General features: G+C 39.6%; 1 protein-coding gene and 1 pseudogene across 1 annotated transcript in view; one reads left to right on the top strand and one right to left on the bottom strand.

The window, feature by feature from the left end:
• The window catches only part of LOC131245764 (alcohol dehydrogenase class-3), a 68,486-nt gene that overhangs the window by 18,815 nt on the left and 25,145 nt on the right, over positions 1-24,526 (top strand). The window lies entirely within an intron of this gene.
• Positions 8,707-8,840, bottom strand: LOC131247500 (U2 spliceosomal RNA; annotated as a pseudogene).

Genomic DNA, 24,526 nt, shown 5'->3' with positions numbered 1-24,526 from the left:
TTGACGTTGGATGCCCGATAAATCTTATAGTTTGAAAGATCCTGGCCGTCTAATACATGACCTTTTCTGTTGCTGCATTCTTTTCTCATAAGGTAGACGGTTTGATTTTCAACTGCTCGTGATTTCTGTAACTTGTATTATCATGGTTTAATAAGGCTCTCAAGGTTAAGGAATACCACTTAAGGTGTTTCTAATGAGGCAAAGATCATTTAGAGAACTCAAAAGTTGGGATTATTAAGATACCTTATTTATCTGTTTTTTACCACGGGATGATCATTGTACTTTCGTGTCTTTGGTCTTGAACTTTCAAAAGCTTAATTGACCACGTGATGCATTTACTCACATGATTCACAAATAACATGGAGAGATTAGTACACTAACAATAAGCATATCTAAATCTCAAGTGGATGGCACCACATAAAGTAGCTGTGATTGACCATTAAAAACTTATTATGAGCCAAAGCAGTTTTGGATTAAACTGATATTCTTTTTTTTTTACCTTCATCTAGGTTTGTATGACCTTATCAACTTGTTGGATGGAAAATAAACAATGCAGTGAGCATTACGATGGGCCTTAGAATTTTAGAATTTTTTTTTTATGGTGGGCATTCAATCACCATTGTTTCTTATGGTGTGGTCCACTTGAGAGTTACATCTACTTCATTTTCAAGATTTTTTCCATAGAATGAGCTGTCAAAATGGCTGGACAGCTTGAATAGTTAATAGGTACATTAAGGTGTGGTCACTGGCGGGGTTGCACCTAATCCGCTAGGTGAGACCTTGGACTCACTTAAGATGGTGCGACCCTTACTGTGGGGCCTACCTTAATGTATTATTTTGTATTCAGGATGTCCATCTATTTTTCAGATCATTTTAAGCTATTGTCTAAAAAATAAGTAAATCCAATTATCAAGTGAACCTTACCATAAGAAATTATGGTGATTAACCATTAATGGACCACAAAATTTTTGGATCAAATTGATATTTGACCTTATTCATAGATTGGATGACAATAAATACTGCAGAAGCATTAAGGTGTGCCATAAAAAAATTTTAATGGTAGGTTGTTCAATCATCCCTATTTCTTATGGTATGGTTCACCTGACAATTAGATCTATTTCATTTATGGGATAATGACCTAAAATAATTTGAAAATATTACTTGTCAATGTGATACTGTGAATGCCTCCCCTCACATACGCACACGAGTGTGGCGGCAGTCTCACTTTGTTAGATTTCGTATGGATTTTGTTATTGTGGGCGATGTGTGTTATGGACTCGGGTATAAAAATGCATTTGATTTGGAGTTGCCACTAGCCAAATAAAGTATAAAATCTACGACTGGCTAGGAACTGTAAAATCACTTAGGAGTTGGGAGATCTCACAATTTCTCAACTCAAGTGACTCACGCGGTTAGTCTGCAGCCGTAGATTCCGAGTAAGGGCCTCAGTGACGAAAAAGAAATGGTTTAAGCACCCTTTTTCGTCATAAGGTTTGCAATTTTTAAAGATTTAATGGAATTTCGGCATTTTATATTTGGTCGTGCTTCGCATAACACATGAAGGCTTTGCAGGCAGAAATAAGAAAAAAAGTTATCTAGCCTTACATCACATAGCCAAGTGGCTCTGAGTAAGCAAATAAAGTAAAATACGGTGAATAAATTAAAATGCTAACTAGCCTTACTTCGTAGGATTTAAGATCCTAGGCAGACAAATAAAGTAAAAAATGGCAGATGGAGAATAATGTAGGACTAGATAGAAGGAAATATGGATATAATTAATGCATTTGAAATGTGTGGAATGTAATGAAAGTTAAATATAGATAAACGAATTCTTAACTTTTTTTACTTCTTTGATAGCCACTTTTGTCGCATGTGTTGGGCAGCATATTGATACGTTGAAAATCTTTAAGGCACTTTGAGTAGCACCTACAGATAAACTTCAACCCTCAAACTCTCTCTGTATTTTTTATCTCTCTTTCTACTCTCTATTTTTTCTCTTTCCTTTCTCTCAGTCCCTATTTCCGCTTAAGTTCTCTATTCTCTTGCTTGTGTGACCCGGGTGCCTTATATAGGTATTGGCCTGTGTTGTCAACGATACACTGCATCGGGCCATGTTGTGGGCGCCCACCTTTGGGATGTTTAAAGATGTATATATATATATATATATATATATATATATATATATATAAACGTAATTATTATTTTTTATTTTTTCTTCCATATGTTTAAATGCTGGAAGTTTTTTTTTTTTTGTTACTTGTTTGTTTTTTGGAATTTTTATATTGTTGGAAAGATGATCAGATAAGCTTTCTAACCAGATTAGAATTACTTTAATCGAACCGAAAATACGTTCATCCAATATACGAAATCGTTTGTTTGAAATTTGACCAATGATATGCTTTTGATGATTTTAAGATCATTGGAAACGTCGCCTAATAAGCTTTTCATTGTAACTGAAATCATTTCAATCGAATCTGTTTGACTAGTTTAAAGCATGGTCAAAGTTTTTCTAATTTTAATTACTTGACAATGTATAATTTTGATAAATGGGCCAGATCTTCCTCATCATCACTCAGATTAGAGGAAACTTAAGTTTATTAGAAAGATCATTTGACTACCTTTCCAATGAATCATAAATCATCCTGATTGGTCGTCATTTGCCTTTGATAATACCATAGCAATTTTGTATATAAGGATGACTATACTTTTCTCAATTTTGAAAATATAACCTCTTACGCCTCAACACAACGCTATTCTAAAAGACTAGGTGGTACAAAGAGTGATCCATGGGTAGAGAGGATCTGTTTTATCCTTTTTTTTTGCATATCGATTGTAACATACAGAGAGTTTCAGGGGTTTTGGAGTTCAATACTCGGTCGTGACCGAATCGCTACTAGATTTGGTTTTAGACAATCGGGTTCGTTGGTTGTCTCCGACATGTGCCAAATATACTCACAGTTTAATCCGTTTGGATTTTCAATGATTTTCAAGTCAGTAGGAGATAGTTTATTGAAGTCAAGTTGAAGTTCAAAAAGTGTCATGCACTTATTTTAGGTAGGATGTCTACAGATACATATTGCATACATCAAGGTGGGTCTCATGGTAAGGGCCACACCATCTTGAGTGAGGCTGGGGGAGCAGATTGCCTATGACTTGGGCACAAATATCTATCTGCTTAGGGCTCTATGGGGTTTACAAAGATGTTCATGACAAATCCACTCCATCTATATGTTTTGCAAGGCCATAACGAGACAAAAGTCTAAAAATCAGGCAAGCTCACAACTCAGGTAAGTCATATCAGCAAAACAATGAGAATAAAAATACCCACAATTGAAACCTCCCTGTAACCGACCATAATATTTATATGCCATCCAAACCGTTCATAGAATTATTACCGCTCATATAAATTGTAGAAACAAATATAATCATGATACAACTTTCTGTCATTGCGAACCTTCAATCCCCACTGTTTCTTGTGGTATGGCCCACGTGAGTTTTGGATCAACCTAATCTCTAGAATCCTGTCTCATCGTAGTCTTTCAAAACAGATGAGCGGTGTGGATTTGTCATGTATATCTCTATAGGCCCCATGCAGCTCCGGGCACAGAGATATGAGATATCTATGTGCTTGGTGTCACAGGCAATCCGCTCCCCGTTTTAACCTTGGATGCATGATGAGTCCCATCATCACTAATATGAAAGAGGATAGACCAAAGGGCTGGCCCACATGCCCGTGATATCCACGTTTTGGTGGGGAATGAAACTGAGGCGAATTTTCCTCACCTTGTAGGAATCATTTTAAAAAGCAAGGGGAGTTATTCGACACTCTGGCTGCCTATGAGGCTTGATGCACCAGCGCTTAGAAATGATAAATGTTGCAAATATTAATTTCGAGTTAAAACCGGATACATTGTGGAACCTATATTTTTAAAGTTACAATCCAAAAATTAGATTGGGTGAACAATCTTGACCTTTGATTTGTGCACATTTGTTTCTTGAAATAAGACCATAGAATATTTTTCATCTTAACCGTCCATTAAGTGCATGTTAATTTGACAGTCAAAAAATCAAATAAGCATACTTTTTGGTCCATGATAGATATAAACTAGCACATATAATTTGGACGGCTTAATTTGAAATAAGATATGCCATGTATATAATCTTTAAGTAATTCTTAAGTGAGTGCCTATCATCCATCACACTGGACCAGAGTATCAAAATATTTCTTTATAAGCAAAGAATTCAAAAAAAGGGGAGGGTTAAATCTGACAGCAGAAGGCGGCCTATTAACAAACATGGTTTTCAGATTCAATGACTCGCTCCATTCCCAGTTGAGTCACGACTCCCCCGAGTCAGGGGTGAATGTAGTAGCAAAACTCCGTCTTAAGCTCCATATTAAAAAAATGTAACTCATGTAATTGATTAAACGTCCAACACTGCCTTCTTGAGAAGATACACAACAATTATTTTTTGGACGAATTGAAATAAATGCCCTTTCTTTAGGAAAAGAAGAAGAAGACAGAAGAAACATTGAAGTGATTTTTAGAAATTAGAAATTGACTGTCACCACCTATTGCACCAATTAAGTAGAATGTAAAAAATAAAAAATAATAATGATAAATAAATAAAGTAGGGATAGATCGAGTTATGTGAGAATCAGCGAAATTTTGGTCATTTCCATTCCAAAGCTTTTACCATCTAAAAGATCAAAACCGAATTAAACACAAACATTTCCTAATCTAATTTTGCCATATGGTGTTTATTAGCAAGCATGAGTCCACTGCAATGAGTCGGGCATCCCCATTCATGTTATCAAAACCAAAATCTAAGGTGGTCATAGAAACCACATTATTAGAATAACTTCGTGTTGTTTTAGGGGGCATTTAGATGGTAAATTACTTAAGATGAGATACTTATGCCACATGTAGCTTATCTTAGTTTTTACTTATTAAGTTGAAGTGATTAAATACTTTAAAGTAAAAAAGTTACTCATAATTGTTTTTAAACCAAACTTACTTATATCAAATAAGTTACTTATCTACTGATGTAAGTAGATAAAGTAACTTATTTTGGTTCTGTTTGGTTATCACCAAATAAGTTACTTTTAACTTATGTTAAGTAATTAATTTTTTTTTACTTAAGTTAGTTTAGTAAGCATCAATGTAAAATCAACTTAGTGTCAAAACCTATTCATCTTAATATGTGATTTTTTATTTTTATTTTTATGCTTTTTAATTTATGACACTTATATTTCTCTCTCCAAGACATGTCAAAGGAGTCTCTGTCTCATGGTCTATATCAAAGATGGCCTCATGTGGTGGACTGTACACATTAAAGGTGGGGCTCACACGGTGGACAGTCCACATAAAAGGTAGGCCCACATATGGATGGTCCACATCAAAGGTCGGGCAACATTCAAAGCAAACTGGTATGATGGATGACCCACTTCAAAGGTCGAGCCTACATGATGGACGATCCACATCAAAGGCGGGCTCCACATGATGGGTAGTGGACATTAAAGCTAGACCCCACATAATGGATGGCCATACTAAGGTGGCCCCACATGATGGACAGCCTACACCAAAGGTCAGCCTCTAAATGACATGTCCAAGGCGAGCCCTGCATGATGGGCAACCCACGGTAAAGGTGGGGCCCACATGATGGATAGTCCACATCAAAGGTGGGCTCCACATGATGGACAATTAATAATAGTGGACCCCACATGATGGACGGTCCACATCAAAAGTTAGCCCTAATGATGAGCGACCTATATCCAAGGCAGGCTCTGCATGATGGACGACCCACATCAAGGTGGGCCTTACATGATGGACAGTCAATATCAAAGGTCGACCCTAATGATGAGTGGCTCATATCCAAGTCTAGCACTTCATGATGGATGACCCACAACAAAGGTGGGGCCCACATGATAGATGATCTACATTAAAAGTGGGCTCCACAGGATGGGCGATGTATATTGAATGTGGACCCCACTTGATAGATGACCAACATTAAAAGTGGACCCTACATAATGAATGGTGCACATTAAATGTTGGGCCATAATATTAAATGACCCACATCCAAGGTGGGCCACATATGATGGACGACCCACAACAAATGTGGAGCTCATACAATGAATGGTCCACATCAAAGGTTGGCCTCATATGATGGATGGTAAATGTCTGGGGGACCAAACAAACTTGACGGATGCTTGCTTACGATGTTGGAAACCAAACATACGTTTCTACCTTTTGATTATAGGTACGTTGATTACCAAATATACATATGGACTGATTAAGTTGAAACCAAGATAAGCTACTTATAGCATATGTAGCTTATCTAAAGTAATTTATGATCTAAATACCCAATGAGAGGGGAATGACTATTTCATACAGTACTCTTACAAATATTGCCGATTTTTTAAAAGTTATGTAGTGTTTTTGTAAAATATTAATCTAATGGCATTAGGGACGTTATTCATGGCTTAGTGGTAAGCTCACAAGAGTCTCAAGACTAAGGTCATGGGTTCAATTACACATTTATGTACTCGGTATTTTTCAAACTTAGGGTAGATAGGGCCATTTTTCTTTTCTAATTTTTTGGTAACTAGAAAATAGGGGTCACGAGGGTTAGTTTACTTATTTGGGAGAAGGTATCACAACATAAGGCACAACCTTTTTGGATGAAAAATGTGTGGGGGCATTCTTTTCATGCATGTGGCTGTTTGTTTAATCTTTTTAGGCTACTTTACAGTGAATAATACATTGAGGAAAGAATCTATTACAATGTAATGTATCATGTAAAGATTAGTTGTTCATAACGTTCATTCTAATTACAAAAGGCCTGTTTGGACACATCTTCCACTAAGGGGTTTTTATAGATCTCTTTTTTTGTTTTTTTTTCACTGAGATTTCCATTGGCCAGCTGAAAATGATTTTTGGTGAGTGAGCTTTTTACCATTCATTTCGATGAGTGGGACCAAACATGGGCCCACGAAAGTGCATCCAAATATACAACGCAATATAGAGTTCGGCTCAAGAAGGCATTAGCTGTCAAAAATTCCTATTGTGGGTGTGTCCAAACGACCCTAACACCCTTTACGACTATTTCCTATTCTCTTTTCCATCTTCAACGACTCATCTACAACCACTCTCACATCCCTTTCAGCTCCTCTTCTCAAAGATGACATTTAAAGGCATGCCCGATGGACAATAGAAATCAAAGATTAGACCTACTTTACTATAATTGATATGGAGCTGTCTATTTTCTTAGTCATTAATTGAATGGTGATGATTAACTGATCGAAGAGACTTTTGAAAGGGATGGGCAATTAAAGGCATTGGTAGACCCTTGACAGGGCAAATCAATGGCCGGACTTTTTCTATGGTCGTTAATATGAGTTGTCCATTTTCCTAGACATTTGCTAGGTGGCATATCCGGCCAAAGTGACACTTTGTAAGGGATTGATAATCAAAGATGAGCACTTGTTAACAGCTCAAAAAGAGATCAAAGTTATATGGCCCCACAATGATGTATTTATTATATCCACACTGTTCATGCATTTTGCTAGATTATTATAGAGCATGAGCCCAAAAATGAGTCATATCTAAAGTTCAATGGATCCCACTATAAATAGAAGGAGATAATGATTCTCACTGTTAAAACATTCATAGGGCCTACCATAATGTTTATTTTCCATCCAATCTGTTCATAAGATCACATAGACCTAGATGAAGAGAAAAACAAATATCATATTGATCCAAAATTTATGTAACACCCAAAAGGGTTTCAATGGTAGACTTTTAATTCCCTACTACTTTTTGCAGTGTGGTCCGCTTAATCTTTGGATCTGTCTTATTTTTTGGCTTAAGCTTCACAACAAGCTCACCAAATGAATGGACAGTTTTGATATAACACATACCTCATGATGGGACCCATAAAACTTTGTGATATCAACACACCAGCCAATCTACTTCCATTTGATCCATTTTACCATCTCATTTTGGCCATGAGCCCAAATGAGGCAGATTCAAATCTCAGATGGACCACACCACATAAAACAGCAGTGATTGAACTCCCACAATTAAAAACTTCCTAGGGCCCACTAATGTTTATTTGCCATCCATCCTGTTGATAAGGTCATACAGACCTTGATGAAAGGAAAACACAAATATCAACCCGATCCAAAAAATTTGTGGCCTCTATGAAGTTTTTATTGGTGGACATTCATGCACCACGGTCTCCTGTGATGTGGTCCCCCTGAGATTTGAATCTACCTCATTTTGTGGCTCATGCCCTAAAATGAGCTGGAAAAATAGATGGACGGCATGGATAAAACACATGGTGGTTCCCACATAGCACCGTTCAGTAGCGACGGGCCATTGCAGTGTCAGTACGCAATCCGCGTCCCTCTCGGCTGCACATGGTACCTACTGCCGGGGCCCAACCATTTGGTAACCCAGATCACTGAGGCAGCCCATCAACAATACACCCTCTCTTGAAAATCTCTGCATTAGCCTGGTGGGCCACAAGATTGATGAAAAATGCCAATTAAAGACCTATTGAGAAGATGTTTGGTGCATGATGCATCTACCAACACAGGATTAAAAGATCTTACCAATATATTTAGATGATTTCACAATAATCAACTTTAAAAATAACACATAAACAAAGATTATAATCTTTTTTAATATACTCATAAACAAAGGAGAAAGCTATGGTAGTGGGCCCTCCTCCACAAGGAATTAATTTAATATCATGTGAACTGATGGCCCATATATCTAATATTAAACTGATGAGAACAAAAGTTACACTTCATCTTAGCTAAAAGGCTAAGAAAAGTTTTTTTAAAATAAAATAATTAAATTATAAATATGATATTTCATATATTAACCTTTGTCCAAACACAAGCTAAAGATTCGACTGGAGATTCTCGTTTTTGGGTTGTGTTTCATGTTGGAATATTTGGTTGAATTAAATAGACTACTGAAAATCGAGAACCAAAAAAGAAAATAAGATTTGAGAAAGTGGACTTATTGAATTAAGTCGAGGCGTGACGTGAGTCACTCGACTTGAATTCGAATTTGCTCCCCTTGGACAGTATCCCAAGTGCAACAGGTTTTCAGATCAATCGACCTCCAGGATACGATGACTATGACCCGGTCCCAGCGGTGCACTCACTGTAAGTGAGCTCAAACAACTTGCAGTTTAACCCGAAAGTGTTGAGTTGACTCAGCGACGAATTCAGCAATTAAAATTCATAAAACAGTATCAGAGAGAGTTTTATAAGAGAGATAATTTTTTCATTTTTTTTAAGCTGGAACAGAAGTTCTTATATAGACTTTAAAGTGGTGCATTAAGCACCCTTTAAAAGGGGTTAGGTTCGTTGGGTTTAAAATCCAATAGATGCGACCAACTGGAACGGACACATTTCTCTGGTTTAAAACGAAAAGACGCAAGTGCGAGTACACTCTCGTAAGTAAAGTCCGGCGAGTACCCATACACACACACCCACGTGAGTACACTCGCACCACACCCGCGCTCGCGCCCACACCCAACCCAGCCCAACCCGTCCTGTCCCGTCGCGTCGTGTCGCGCATGCGCACACGCACACGGACTCGGACTTAGCTCTGCTCAACACAACATGGCTTGGTTCGGTGCGCACGCCCACATGTATGGTCAATGACATAGATTAGAACTATTGGTATAGCCCCCCACAGGGCCAAATTCACATGTCCCCTGAATGGGGCTCAAGCCCTAAGGCAAAAACCTATCTTATATACAAGATATATTTCTTTGTCAAATCCGATGTGGGACAAAACCGACAACTCAAAAACACAAAAATTCCAAATGTGGAGGAAAATCGAAAATTTGAAAATAAAATTTTAATATATTTTAAAACAAAATACAACAATCCCCCGTATGTTTCAAAATAAAACTCTTTCGGGTTAAAGCGTAATAGTTGTGCAATGGTGCCGGTGTCACTATAGACTTAAACAGACATTAGAGTAAACAAGATAGGTCTACAGGAATTAGGTGACACCATAGTCTTGAACCTGAATCCTTTTAATGTAAATCGCAAATACGTGCTACTCACACAACTCTTTCTCTGCAAGTGATTATACGGTTCGGTGCATTTCGGCCATACACCATTACCTGAATTTCTTGAGTGTTCTAGAAAATTTACCTAGATTCTCATAAGAAGCGGTCTTCATCTCCACACCCATATAGGTGAATTCCATCAAGTATATGCAGCAACTATATATACCACTAAATATATGGCTATGAATCCATTAAGAGTTTTAAAAAACTCATCCTTCTACGTTGTTGCTTGCATTGTACATCATAAAAGGGGCTCATATAACTCAGTGCAATCGTCTACCTCGTGTCCGGTTGTTTATCCATTGAACCTATCTCATGGGATCTCCACTTGTATAGGTTGGGTTGCCGAGATTGACAGCTCATATATTAGGCTCAGCCTCATTCCCTTCGATATATTCATTGACTAACCTTTTAAATAGTCTTTTGTTCAGAAGATTTGCCAGATTCTTCTCTGACCTCACAAAGTCAATAGATATGACTCCATTATGCAACATGTGTTTCACTATACTGTGTCTGAGTCTAATATGCCTGCTTTTTCCATTATATATTTTACTCTTTTCTTTTGCTATAGCTACTTGACAGTCATAATGAATAGACACGGCCGATACAGGCTTTGGCCACAATGGTATATCAGCTAAGAGATTTATAAGCTACTCTGCTTCTGATCCAGCCTTTTCTAAGGCAATAAACTCGGATTCCATAGTCGACCGAGCGATACATGTCAGCTTGGTAAACTTCTAAGAGACTGTTCCTCTACCCAAAGTGAAGACATATCCACTAGTAGATTTTGTCTCATTTGAATCACTAATCCAGTTAGCATAACTGTATCTTCTAATAAAGCAGAAAAATCATTATAATGTAAACCATAGGCCATACTGCGTACGCCCTGCCAACCCCTATGCCCACACCCGCACTCATGCCTAGCCCAGCCCGTTGTGTCGCGCACGTGCATACAGACATGGACTCGGCTCTGCTTGGCATGACTTGACTCGGCGCGCACGCGCGCATGTGTTGTCAATGGCATAGATTAGAGCTATTGGCATAAATTCCCCAGGACCAAATTCACATGCCCCTTGAATGGGGTTTAAGCCCTAAAACAAAAAACCTATCGTATATACAAGATATATTTATTTGTCAAATCCGATGTGAGACAAAATCCACAACTTAAAAACCCCAAAAATTCCAAATGTGGAGGGAAACCAAAAATTTGAAAACAAAATTTTAATATATTTTGAAACAAAATACAACATTTCATACACTGCATGTACGAATCAATGTTTTAAAACCTGGGTTGGACCCGCCATGCTCACGGGTCCAAATTTTGTTATCCTAGGGTCCCATTGAAATTATCCTAACCGTCAGATCGACGGTCAAGATGAAGTGTAATTTATTTATACTATGAATGTATATTAGTGTCTTTGTCTTTGGATCGAAATTATTTTGGGGCCCATAATTTGGGCAGTCTGAATTGGGTGCATGTATGCTTATAACACGCATGCATGTCCATGGACGGTTAGTGGTGTCTCACCATGGTAGATGTAACCCCCAGGACGCGGATTATGTCCTACCCCCGCTCGGAGGGTAATCCGTCCGGGGAGGGCTCTATGGGGCCCAACGTGATGTAAGTATTTTATCCACAATGTTAACAGTTTTTATATGATTATTTTAAGGTATGAGCCAAAAATTGAGGTAGTTTTGGGGCTTAAGTCGACCACAAAGTGGGGATTGAACGTCCACCATTAAAAACTTCTTGGGAGCTGGAGAAGTGTCAGATCAAGCTAAAATTTGTGTTTTCACTTCATCGAAGTCTGCATGACCTTATTAGTAGGTTGGGTAGTAAAAAAACATCATGGTGGCCCTTAGAAAGGTTTCAACGATGGATGTCATTATCACTGCAGCTTTCTTTGAGGTGGTCCACTGGAACTGTTTATCTGCTTCATTTTTTGTATAATACCTTAAAATGATATGAGAAAAGTGATGAATGGTGTGGATAAAATCCTTAAATCACATTGGGCCCCACAGAGCCCCACCCGGACGGATTACTGTCCAGGCGGGGGTAGGACGCAATCTGCATCCGTAACCCCCATATTCATTAATCTAAACTGTTCAAAATGCTGAACCTGCTGGGGAGGAAGCATAGCCATGAAAATCACACCCATTTAACAATGGTCAACATTTTATTTAGTTCGTTGAATTTGGACTATTTACTATTTATTCCCAACAGTAAAGTTTTTAATGGTTAATGACCCTATTTACTATGGTGTGGTCCACTTAAGATTTGGATCTGCTTTATTTTTTTTGGACCACACACTGAAATGAGCTGAAAAACTGATGAACGGAGTGGATATACAACACATACATCAGGGTGCGCCCCATGGTCAGGGTCTCACCTCTAAGCCAGCTCCCAGTCTGAAAGGGAGCACGGATTAGATAAGTACAGAGTAACTGCTTATTGGGTCGGGATTAGAGTTGGGCATTTTAGATCCGATCCGGTGGATCCGACCCGATCCGACCCAATTCGAACAGAACCGATGGTCTGGATCGGGTAGCCCCATCCAGATCCGAAACATTTTCGGGTTGGGTACGGATAACGCCTGTTCTGAACCGACCTAATTTGTAATCCGATCCGATTGGATCCGATTCGGACCGTATTTATTAGGTTATATATATTTATTTTTTAACTTTTAAGTTTTATCCGACCCCTTTTTTTACCCTACCTTAACTGCACCCGAAGAACACTCGCCACCGCTCCGAACCCTAAGGGCGTGTTTGGCCGGGCGCTGGATATGGAATTATGACGACTTTCGAGGGTTATCCATGAACATCCCATCCCACCGACTGTTTGGATAATCGACTGGTGCCGCCCTCGTAAACCACGCGAGTTATCCTTGAGTCGGATTTGGCAAATCCCTCTACCAGTTTCGCTATCCCTCTGGAAGGACGGTCTTCAGACGGCGGGCGCAGGAGACCAGTCGAGTGATGGAAGGGACGACTCCAATCGACAGCTGCCTTGCATGTGATTATAAATCGAGATTTGCTGGTTGGTGGGGATAGGCAAGAGATCGAGAGGTGAGTCCTCTTCCCCTCCTTCACTAGCTAGGGTGTTGACGGGCGCTGTTTGCTGGTTGAGATTAGGTCATTCTTCTTCCCCGTCGTTCATAGCCAGAGTGTTGACGGTCAGTGTTTGCAAGTAGGTAACCGAACCAACTCATAGAAAATGGGTTTTTGCAACCTCTGTTGTGTTTGTGCCCTGTTTTTGCTGATGAACATGTCTTCAAATCAGTTTTTGGATGGGTTCACTACTGGATTGGGATTTTTAGCTTCTTTTGAGGAATTGGAAACCAGTTATTATGAAAATGCTCCACATGACCAAGATGGCCCAATTTAAAATAATTGAGGTTGTGTGGATTGGTTGGGTAAATCACAATAACTGATTTACCCTTCAGATTTCATAAACCATTTTTCACACCTGGAAAAATCGATCTCACTGCCCATCACTAACAACTTTCCTAAACCCACACGCCTATGGAGCCCTGTCCATCCACATTCAAGCACGCATGCTAACATCAGGTGGGTAACGATGGGCATGACGTTTTGAATGTATCCTCAAATGGACTAGATGTACAAGAATGCTTGCCAAGCTTTGCATCAGGTGGGTAACGGTATGCCTGACGTTCTGGATGTATCTTCAAATGGACTGGATGTACAAGAAATTATTGATAGAAACAATTGTTTTGGCCATTCTTTTGCATGGTGTGGCCAGTGTGAGGAATAAGGTGGCGTGTTTTTAGGCCAATGAATATGAACTGCAAGGCTGGATAGATAGAAATTCATCGGATATGGAATTAAATGGGTATGCTGTTTGAAACGCATTTGTTGTTTTGAAGACCATATGGTTATTTGAAATGCATTGCTAACTTCATTCAAGTAGTTAGAAATTTGTTCCTTTATAGTTAATAATCACATAAAGTGAAAGAAGCTTTTCTTTGAATTGATCAATCTATAATTGTCAATTAATCTTGATTGAAGGCACTGATTGATTAATATTTGCAACTAAGCATATTTCTCTTATTGGTAAATTGTACAAAGCACAAAACAGGAAACAGTGTATAGTTCCTGGTTTGTACTCTTCACTGTATGTGGTCTTAATCCGTTGTCAATGACCTTCAAGAACTTAAAGTAGGATTCAAACTTGAACTTGGTTCTTTGAAGTATTTCAATGGTTTGTCACTTGGACGTGAAATAACTCTTTGCCAGTACAATACATCAGTGATTAATTTTTGGAGTTCAGAACAATACATATGAATTTTCTCTGTTTTACAATCTTTATAATATTTTTTTATGGAAATGTGTACCCATGCATTATCAGGGAAACTGAAAAAAACTTTGTATTCTATGTATTTATCTTCTTCTACATATGCAATTGCATGCTACTCTCAAAATAAAATTTTAAAATAACAGAATAATTAGGCAAACCAAAGTAAAGAAAAAGAGGCTTCAAAATGATATTTTGTGCTTCTTCCTATCTTTTCACTGAGCTTTCTCTTAGAATATCCACTCTTTGTTCTTCTGATGGGAATGGTGCCTTTAGGACATCCTCCATTCAAATACCACAGTTGTGCTATGGCTTTGGATTCCTATGAAGATGCTATCTTGCTTTCATCAAACAACCCTTTTGGATGGAAAGCAGGCCTTGATCTATATTAAAAAAAATAGAACCCAACTAACATCAACAACGATGAAGAAGAAAAGAAAAAGAAAAAGAAAAAGAAAAAAAAACAACAGACAAAAAACCTAGAAAGTCTAGAGATGGCAAACACATTCCATTGGAATGACATCTCTGTCTCCCAAACTCTTGGGCCAACAGGATAACTTCTCATGGTGGATATTACTGATAATCACAATGTTTATCTTGACTTCTATGTTTTAGTTTCCTACAACACAAATCTTTCAAGCAAATGATACAGACATGGAATAGGCCCTACACAACTGCATTTTTCAAGCAAGGCAATGTAAACATGATATTAGTCACGCAATATACAGAAGGCTAACTATTAAATGTGAAATGGTTCAAACCATTGTCATCTTTTTTCTTTACTGTTTTTTTTTTTTTTTTTAAAGATTGAAGTTTGGTGATGCCTGTTAAATAAACGGCAATCCAATTTAAGAAGATCAAGCAACTTCAAATTGCTGTAGTAGCATACTGATGACTGTCAACAGATAATTGGTTCAAAAAGCTTGTCACCATCTAGCATATGGGTGAATCTTGTCGCCATCTGCTCTGGTTGGGTAGTGTTAAGATGCATTAAACCTAATACACAGGTTAGTAAATATTTTAATTAGGAAAATGACCCAGTTTGGAGCAGCCATTAGGTAGATGTTGAATCGTTTTTTCAATAGTGGAACATTTACCTTAAAATTAAATTAGTTTGACTGATAGTGTTGGCTTTGGTGAAACAGATAATTATGCATTTGCAATCATTGAGTTAACGTGTGTGAGATAAGTAGCTATGCATTTGCAATCATTGAGTTAACATGTGTGATGTGTTTTTCATGTGCGCATATATTAACAAGCTCAGGTGCAAAATATAGTCGATCATTTATATATTGGCAAAGAGTGGTAGCATGTTTGTTTCACTGAGCAAAAATTATTAGGTAATTTTGTTGCTATTGTAGATGTTACATTCATGGTAAGGAGACATGTCTGTTGTAACCCATCATAGAAAATCCATCAATTACTAATCTGTTAACACATGCAAGTCAATAGGCATACCAATACTGTTCACACCCCAATTATAGGGTTGTGATGTAGTAATAAACTCGGTGAGACCGAGGTCGAATCCCAAGGGACTAAAACCTGTACGTTATCTGAAACTAGGTAAAATTAGAACTAGACTAAGATGAAATCTAAATTGATTATAATTTGAGGAATAATGGTGAAATATTAATGTAAAACTTAAGAAATTTAGAGGTAGGAAACTAGGGATTCAGAGGATCTACTTGTAGAGATCAGGGAGATCTTATGCCTGTTTCAAGAACTCAACTGGACTTAGAGTCTCATCTTCATCCAGTTGAAGGGTGTAACCATGAAAATCAACTGAACTTCCTTTGATATAGTTTTCAAGAGATGAAAGGTATATGAATTAGAATGAGTTCCATCACCAAACCATGCCCAGGAGACAAAGTAAACAACAAAATTAAACTAATTAAAACCCAATCAACATGATATGAAGGTTAGGAAGGGTACCGACATCCAACCATGCCCAGGAGACGATGGTGAACAACAGGGTTTCCTGACGTCATAATCATAAACAGAAAAGGAACATGCTCAAAGCTATCGCAGACCCATTGTAATTTTAGTCACAACAGCCCATTAAAAACTAAAAACATTCCCTTAATTAAACCAAAATCAACATCACTTCAGTCTAAACAAAAGGCACAAGCAAAAAGTCTCCCATTACGCTACAGGCTTCACCTCTTAGCCCTAGCTAAGAGGTTTAGCCCAACATGATTGAACTAGATCTCTCCAAAAATAATAAAACAAACAGTAAATAAAACAATTCTAAAAATTACTCTCTTTCTAACGTTTCCAGTAGCTGCTCCTTGCTGGGATCTAGATTGACTCCCCTTTTCTCTCCTGCACGTCTCCTTTTTATAAGCTGATGGAGGTCGGTGGGGACTTACGCAGCTGAAGTTGGTGGACCCGAAGCACAGCTGCATGCGAAGCTTTTACGCAGAGTTGGTGGCTTTCTTGTGCAACAACCATCAGAAACAGAAAACCAAGGGTCCTTTCTGGAATCTGATCCAGACAGGCGTCTTAGGAGTGGTCGGCCGTCCCATGGGCTTAATTTGGACAGTCTAGATGACCGAGTTGATCCTCGCCATGCTCCTCAAACGGCCCACAGCGTCTGGACTCGGACGCACTGTAAACGGGGCCTGCGGAACTGGTGGTACGATGTTGGTGGGGCCCCTGGTTGAAGAAATCCACACCGTCCATCAATTTCTTCTCTAAATTTCAGTTGGGAAGGGTTGTTTTTTCTCGGGTTTAGTGTGGCCCATCGAATCAAATAGTTCCACCATCTATCTTGTGTTTGGAAGATTAATAACTGTTCTTCACTGCCTTGTGTGATTTCCTCACCTAGGCCATGATCATAAGGCCCTTTCAAGCCTGATTGACGGTCCAGATCATCTAGAACATGGACCATGGTGGCCCACTAGGACGGACCGTAACCTCTGTTGCGAAACAGAGTTTCCGGTTTCGCGCTGTGATGGTCGGTGGGCCCGTGATCAGTGTATTCTGAAAAATCCACTCCGTCCATTGGAATTCTCTCGAAAAACCGTTGGGGAAGGGCGAGACCGGTTTGATTTCGGTGTGGCCCACAAGACTTGGCGTTACACCGTTCATCTTGCGTTGGGATTTTAATTTCGTTTGTACACATGCATGGGAGTAAAAGTTCACCTTGATGAGGTCTTAGCCATCCCCTGGAGTGAATGGATGGTTCGGATCATCCGATTGGATGATGTGTGGGGTCCACTATAAAAAAACAGACGAACAGCGTCCGTTTGCTATTCCCACGCAAGAAGAAGACGGGTCGGCCCGTCTTTAATCGGGCTGACCGTCCGGTGCACGGCCGGTGCGTGTACACTATGTACATGCACTGTATATGTAGGGTCCACTGTGATGCTTGTGAGAAATCCGCTCCGTCCATCCCCTTCCTCATTTAATTTAAGACGTTAAGTCCAAAACTGAAGCATATCCAGAGATCAGGTGGGCCCCATATTGATGATTAATGTGCTGATCTGATTGTTGGACCAATTCCACATGGATCCAATGGATGAAATTATACGTGTACGGTTAATTTATGGTATTCAGGCCATGTATGAAGTTTCGAGCCGAATGGATGGTTGGAACCATGTGATCTTGCATTCTGGACCAATTTCAGAACATTTGAACTTCAATTTCTCGATTTTCTCGGGTCTCTAACGTGTAAATCCGTTGATCTTGGTCCCCTTGGGTCCATCCCTTGCCTTGGTGATTTTGGAGTGTCAAATCCATGCATTTAGCACCCTTTTTCAGTCCAAGCTTGTAAATACACCTTGCAACACAAACACAATTAAAATAGGGCATTAAACAGTATCATGTTCGTAAATCCAGGCAATAACTGGGGTCTGATATGCAATATTTGATCCTCAACAAATATGCTGTATGCACTCTATTGTAAATGATGTTTAAGGTTGCGGCTTCTGCTGGGCAAACTTTTTTTAGAGTGTTTTTTAATAACTGACAGCTATCCATTACCTTCTTGTACAGTTGGTCTTTGCTTTGCTTCTCTCATCATATATGAGGTTCCAAGTAAATACATCTATTTAATAACTTCTTTTAGAGTCATTTTGCATTTTGTACTTTTTCTCAAATTGTTGTTGTCGTGCTTTGCTTCTCTCATCATATATGAGTGGTGTGTCTGAGGTTCCAAGTAAATACATCTTGCATTTGCAATCTGCAAAAAGAAGAATAAAGAAAAACCATTTTCTTTTGTTTTCTTCTTCTTGTGTTTTACAGCTGTAATCTCTGTTAAAAGAGTGGATATTTTTGTTATCTTCTTCTTGTGTTCTGCTGCTGTAATCTCTGTTAGAAAAGTGAAATCTCTTGTTTTCTTCTTCTTATGTTCTGCTGCTATAATATCTATTAGAAAAGTGTAAGACTACAGAATTCATTTCTGGGTTTTGATTATTGAACTGGGTTTATGAGATTTTTTCTTTTTCTAAGAGCTTAATAGTAGTTTCCCAAACACAGATATTACTGTTTTTTTGTTGGATTTTAAGAAGGAGCTTTGGTTGAGCTTCAAATAGAAAACCCAAAAATATAGCTAGTTTGATTCATCTTTTTTGTAAAAAACAGTATCATGGATTGCTATTCATTCTAAAGAATCACTTTTATTAGGCAATTGATATTTGCAACCATCCATCCATGGCCTGGAAAGAAGATAGCTATAGAAAATAAGGCCAACTCAAGGATCGATTGGATCATCCAATCAGTGTGATTTTGCATGTGGCCTATGAAATGTGTTCTGGACTTAATGGACAATTACGATTGATCACTTGGAGTGTCCAAATTAACCAATGCAAGTAGGAGCAGCACTAGAACAACTTACGAGTGACCTCGGGTTTTCCCTGCACACTAATGCTACTCCATTTTGTTGGTCATTGATTGGATTATCGCATGCATCTAATGCTACTCCAACTCTAAGAAAATGACAAGCCAGATTGCATTTTGTACTATACTTGCCAAACACCTTACAAGAACAAATTGAACTTTGTATTATACCTACCAAACGCAAAAGAAGACTATATTGCATTTTGGACATGTGCGGACCAAATAAACAAATTCAGGTTTGTAGACAACTCTTTTCCTGATTTCATAGGGAAGGTCTTGACTTCCAATTCTCTTGAATCCACCCCAGGATAACGTGGAATAATGGATATTTCTCACCTAGTGTAGACCAGATGAAAGGCGACAATCATCGATATCTCCATTGAACTTGAGTGGTTTGATTGTTTAAATATACGTAAAATTGTTTTAGTTGCAAGTAACTATACAAAATAACAATGCACATAGAAATATAGTAGGAGTTGTGAAGATATTTATTAAACCATTGACATTGCACATCTAGGTGTAGGTGACTCGGCCAAATAGGTAATGAAGAGGAGGAGGACGAACGTAGGGCCGTGGTCGTTCAAGCGGTGGCAGCTTGTGTGGCAGCGGTTGGAGAATACTGCGGAGCTTACATGTTTAAACAACCGACATGTTTTGGGGATGATGAGCGGGCAAGGTTCATCAACTCGATTATTTAGGCCACTGACCGGGACTATGTTACCCAACTCAGGATGAGTCGAGAAGCATTTTTCTTGCTATGTTCTCAACTCCGTGAGAAGAAACTTCTTCGTGATAGTCGGAATGTCAGTCTTGAAGAACAAGTCGTTATTTTTCTTCACACGATGGGCCATAATGTTGGCAATCGTGTCATAGGGCATCGTTTCATTCGCTCGGGTGAAACGGTCAACCGGCATTTTCATCGCGTTCTTGATGCGGTGGTATCGCTGTACCCTGTTTACGTGAAACAGGCCGGACAAGAGCCACCCACCAACCTCCAAACAAATCAAAATTGGGCTTCATATTTCCAGGTATAAGTATTTTCGAAGGTCTCTTAGCTACTATACTATTCATTTTCGTCCATTAATTTACAAATACACGCAGGTTTAATTCACATGTAACACATCATAGGATTGTGTTGGTGCAATTGATGGTACACATATTTTAGCGCATGTTCCAGTACCTGATCATGCTTGCTTCCGCAACTGAAAAGGGATTTTGTCACAAAATGTTCTTGCAGTCTGCTCATTTGATATGAAGATATTGTATCTGCTAACCGGCTGGGAAGGTTTTGCATCAGACGCGAGGGTACTACGCAATGCATTGACTCGAACTGATGATCCTTTGACAGTCCCAAATGGTAGATCACTATAATCATTACACTGGAATACATTTTGATAGTTAATGGTTCAATCTGATATGCTTAATGTAACATTAGTTTTAATGTGTAGGAAAATTTTACGTAGTCGACGCTGGAATGCCCATTCGCCAGGATTTATGGCTCCTTACCGCAGTGTTCGATACCATTTGCAAGAGTATCGAAGTGGCAGAGCACCGTCGAACATGAGGGAGATGTTTAATTATCGTCATGCCCAAGCGCGGAATGCAATTGAACATTGTTTTGGCTTAGTGAAGGGTAGATTTCTGATACTGAAGACGGCGATCCAGTATCCATTTGAAACACAAGTGAAAGTTGTCATTACTTACTTTGTCTTACATAATTTCATTCGATCTGATATTGATTGCGATGAAGATCTACATGCTGCTGGTATATCAGTAGGCGAGGTGGAGGGTAACCCTACACCCACCGAGGTCTCCACGCATGACGAGCAACAGTGTTTATTTCGATCGAATTAAATGGAGAAAGAAGCGTGAATTAGGGCGTGCGATGTCATCGCAGAGCGAATGTGGGTAGATTTGCAATGTAATAGTAGGACAAGATAGCACAGTAGATAGCCGTTACATTATTATTTACTTTTTGCAAATTCTGTCTTGACATATGAAGTACATTACACCAAACGTGTTGTAACTAAATGGAGTGGACAAGGATTATTTTGCGTCTTGTTAATCAACCGTATAATTTGTCTAAAACTCTCTGACTTTCTTTACACATATGAACTTGGGTGGTTTGATTCATTAACTTCCGCGGTCCTTCCGGTCAAATTCCGGCAACCTTCGCACCGTATTCGGTGTTTGCGCACGATCTTAAGCCAAGTCCCGCACACCGACGTCGGCTCGATCCGAAACTTATGTCTTGGTGATCGCGTCGTCGCCGCGGTTCCAACGCCGTGACTTGCGCACCGAACCGATACCCAGGTAAGAAGATGCGATCGGCGTTTATTCCGAAGAAACACCGCGCGTTGCGGATTTCGAGGGAATCTCTACACAATTAGTCCCACTAATTAAACATAAATGCAACCATACCTCAAAGTACCTCACCCATTCCCTCTTTTTCCAAAAGTCCACCATCTTTCCACCTCACCATTCCTCTTTTTCTCATTTTCAACTTCAACCATCCCTCTTCTCCACCAATTTCAAACTAAGCCATACCCCTCATCACTTCTTTCTTACAACCACCACTCCACCCATCCCTCCATCCATTATTTCTATCTCTCCCTCTCATTCTCTAGCAAATTTTCCAAATCCCATGAGAAATTTCACTCATCCAACACTCCCTCTCAACTTCAAGTGTGGCCCACCCTCTCATCTCCAATCTCAACCATTCATCCTTCATCAATCTCCATTAAAAGTGAAGGTAAGGAGCTAAGGAGTCCAAGGGAGCTAGGAGAAGGAAGATAAGGTGGGTGATCCACCATTAAATCTTGATCTTTAGGGTCCACTTGTTGGTGGGACCCATTTGGATGTATGTGATTTTATCAAGAGGGCCCATAGTGGCGGGGTTCCTCTATCTCACCGTGTACCTCTTTCTCTATCTCTCTCTTTCTTTCTTTGTAATGATGTGGATCCCACCAATATGTCTACTCCGTCCATCTACATCAGACGGTGTGGCCCACTCTATTACAAGTGATGATCCACACCACCCACTGTTTGGATGGGTCCAATACATCACATATATATATATATATATATATGTATATATTTATATGTGTATATTTTATATAATATACATATAGCATATATAGTATAATATGTATTTTATATATATACTATAAGATATATTATAAGTAGTGGTGGGCCATGTCTACGTGGGACCCACCACAATGTTTTGAATTTGTAAATCGTCCAGCGTCCCTGGACGCTGGACGTTACAAACAGCGCTTAAAAAAAAAAATATATATATATATATATATATAATAAATAAAAGAGAGAGGTGGGCCACTCATGCAGGCCCCACCTTGATGTATATGTAAGATCCGAGCCGTCCATGTTGTTCCTCGACTCATTTTAGGCGTTGAGCCGAAAAATGAAGTTGATCCCATTTTCTGGCGGGCCGTACCATAGGAAACAGTGTCCCTACCTTTGATTTGCTCCCTGATGCTCCTGTACATCTGAAAAAGGTCAATATTAGACTCTATGGGTTGGTATCAAGCCATAGAGACCAATGGATGGAGTGGATCTTACTAAAGCGGGCCCCACCTAGGAAAAACCGCAACAAAACCCTTTTTTTTCAAAAAAAATAAAGAAGCAGCAGTGCTGCTGCTACTGCTGCCAGCGCTCGTGCAGGCGCTGCCTGCGCTGGCCACCGACGGGCGGACGGGCTGGGGGCTCACGGCCCAGCTGTGGGCCCCATCTTGGTGTGTTTCGACGATCAACACCGTGCGTTTGATGAGTACCCTCAGTCCACGCGTCCACGTCAAAAATCAGCCTTATACGGAACGCAGGTGGGCCACACCATCTGAAATCATATGAAGACATTCCTAAGCATATAAAAACACTTGGTGGGACCCGTCCGAAATTTGGATGAATCTGAAACTTGGTCTGAACGGTCATTTAGATGGGACTCACATATTGGATGGGCTGGATTGTGAATCACATCTCGGTGGGCCCCGAAACAGAAAAAAAAAAAAAAAATTTAAAACAGCAGCAGCAGCGCTTGACGGGCGGCCACGAGGCAGGGACCCACGGCTCCATCCGTGGGCCCCACCATGATGTATATTTTGTATCCACACCGTCCATTTGGTGGGCCACCATTTGACATGGACCCCCCTCAAATATCAGGTCAATCCAGCGCTCGGGCGGCCCACATCACAAGAAAAAGTGTGAATTGAACTCTACCATTGAAACCCTTTCTGGGTCCACAGAATTTTCAGATCAAGCTGAAAATTGTTGTTCCCCTCCTCCCTGGCCCGTGTGACCTTATGAATAAGTTGGATTTCAAATGAACATTTCAGTGGGCCTTACCCAAGGTCCAAGTGACCTTATGAATAGGTTGGATTTCAAATAAATATTATGGTGGGCCCTAGGCCCATGTGGTGGAGCCATATTGATGTATTTCTGGCCATTGGGGAGGCCCACCTTGATATATATATATAAGGCCCATGAGGTTAGGCCCATTCGACGTATTGGTGGCCCGATGTCGAGGCCCACTCCGATATATATAAGGGCCATGTTACGAGACTCATTGTGACGTATTCTAAGGCTCATGGGTTATGGCCCATTGCAATGTACATAAGGCCCACTAATGCGGCCCACTTGACTTATATAAGGCCCATATGAGATGGCCCATTTGATGTATCTGAGCACTATGGGTCGAGGCCCAATGAGATGTATATTAGTCCATTGCAATGTGTGATTTCCTATGGTTTGTGTAATGGTGCTTTATGGCGGGCTAAGCCTTGGGAGCAATGTTGGTTTGACGTCCACATTATAAGGACAATGTTGGTTAAATGTCCGCATTGTCACACTCCTTAAGGCCACTGATAGGTTCATACTTATACTCTGCAGCCGTCTAGGCCCATTTCTGTGATACGCAGAGCCATCCCTATATGCATGTTTAGTATAGATCCATGGTTCATGATCATTCGCATCATATGTATGCCTGACGTGAGGAGTGACCGATCATAGCATATGCCTTTGGGCAGATTGTTTATGGGCTCCCTGATAGGCGGAGTTGCCCCATATAAGTGCATGGTACATACAGACTGTTGCATGACTGATAATATGACTCATGCACTTGCATTTGTGTGATTATAGTTACTATATGCCCTAGCGACATCAGGGTCATAGCCTCCACAGATACATCGTGGATGGCAGGATTGGAGACTGAAAATATTTAGTTTTAGCATACGGGCGCCATAGATATCTCTGGGTGAAAAT

Source organism: Magnolia sinica, chromosome 5, assembly GCF_029962835.1.
Source record: "Magnolia sinica isolate HGM2019 chromosome 5, MsV1, whole genome shotgun sequence".
Lineage (NCBI taxonomy): Eukaryota > Viridiplantae > Streptophyta > Magnoliopsida > Magnoliales > Magnoliaceae > Magnolia > Magnolia sinica.
Note: the sequence above shows the minus strand (reverse complement) of the source record. Positions and strands in the feature narration are given on the sequence as shown.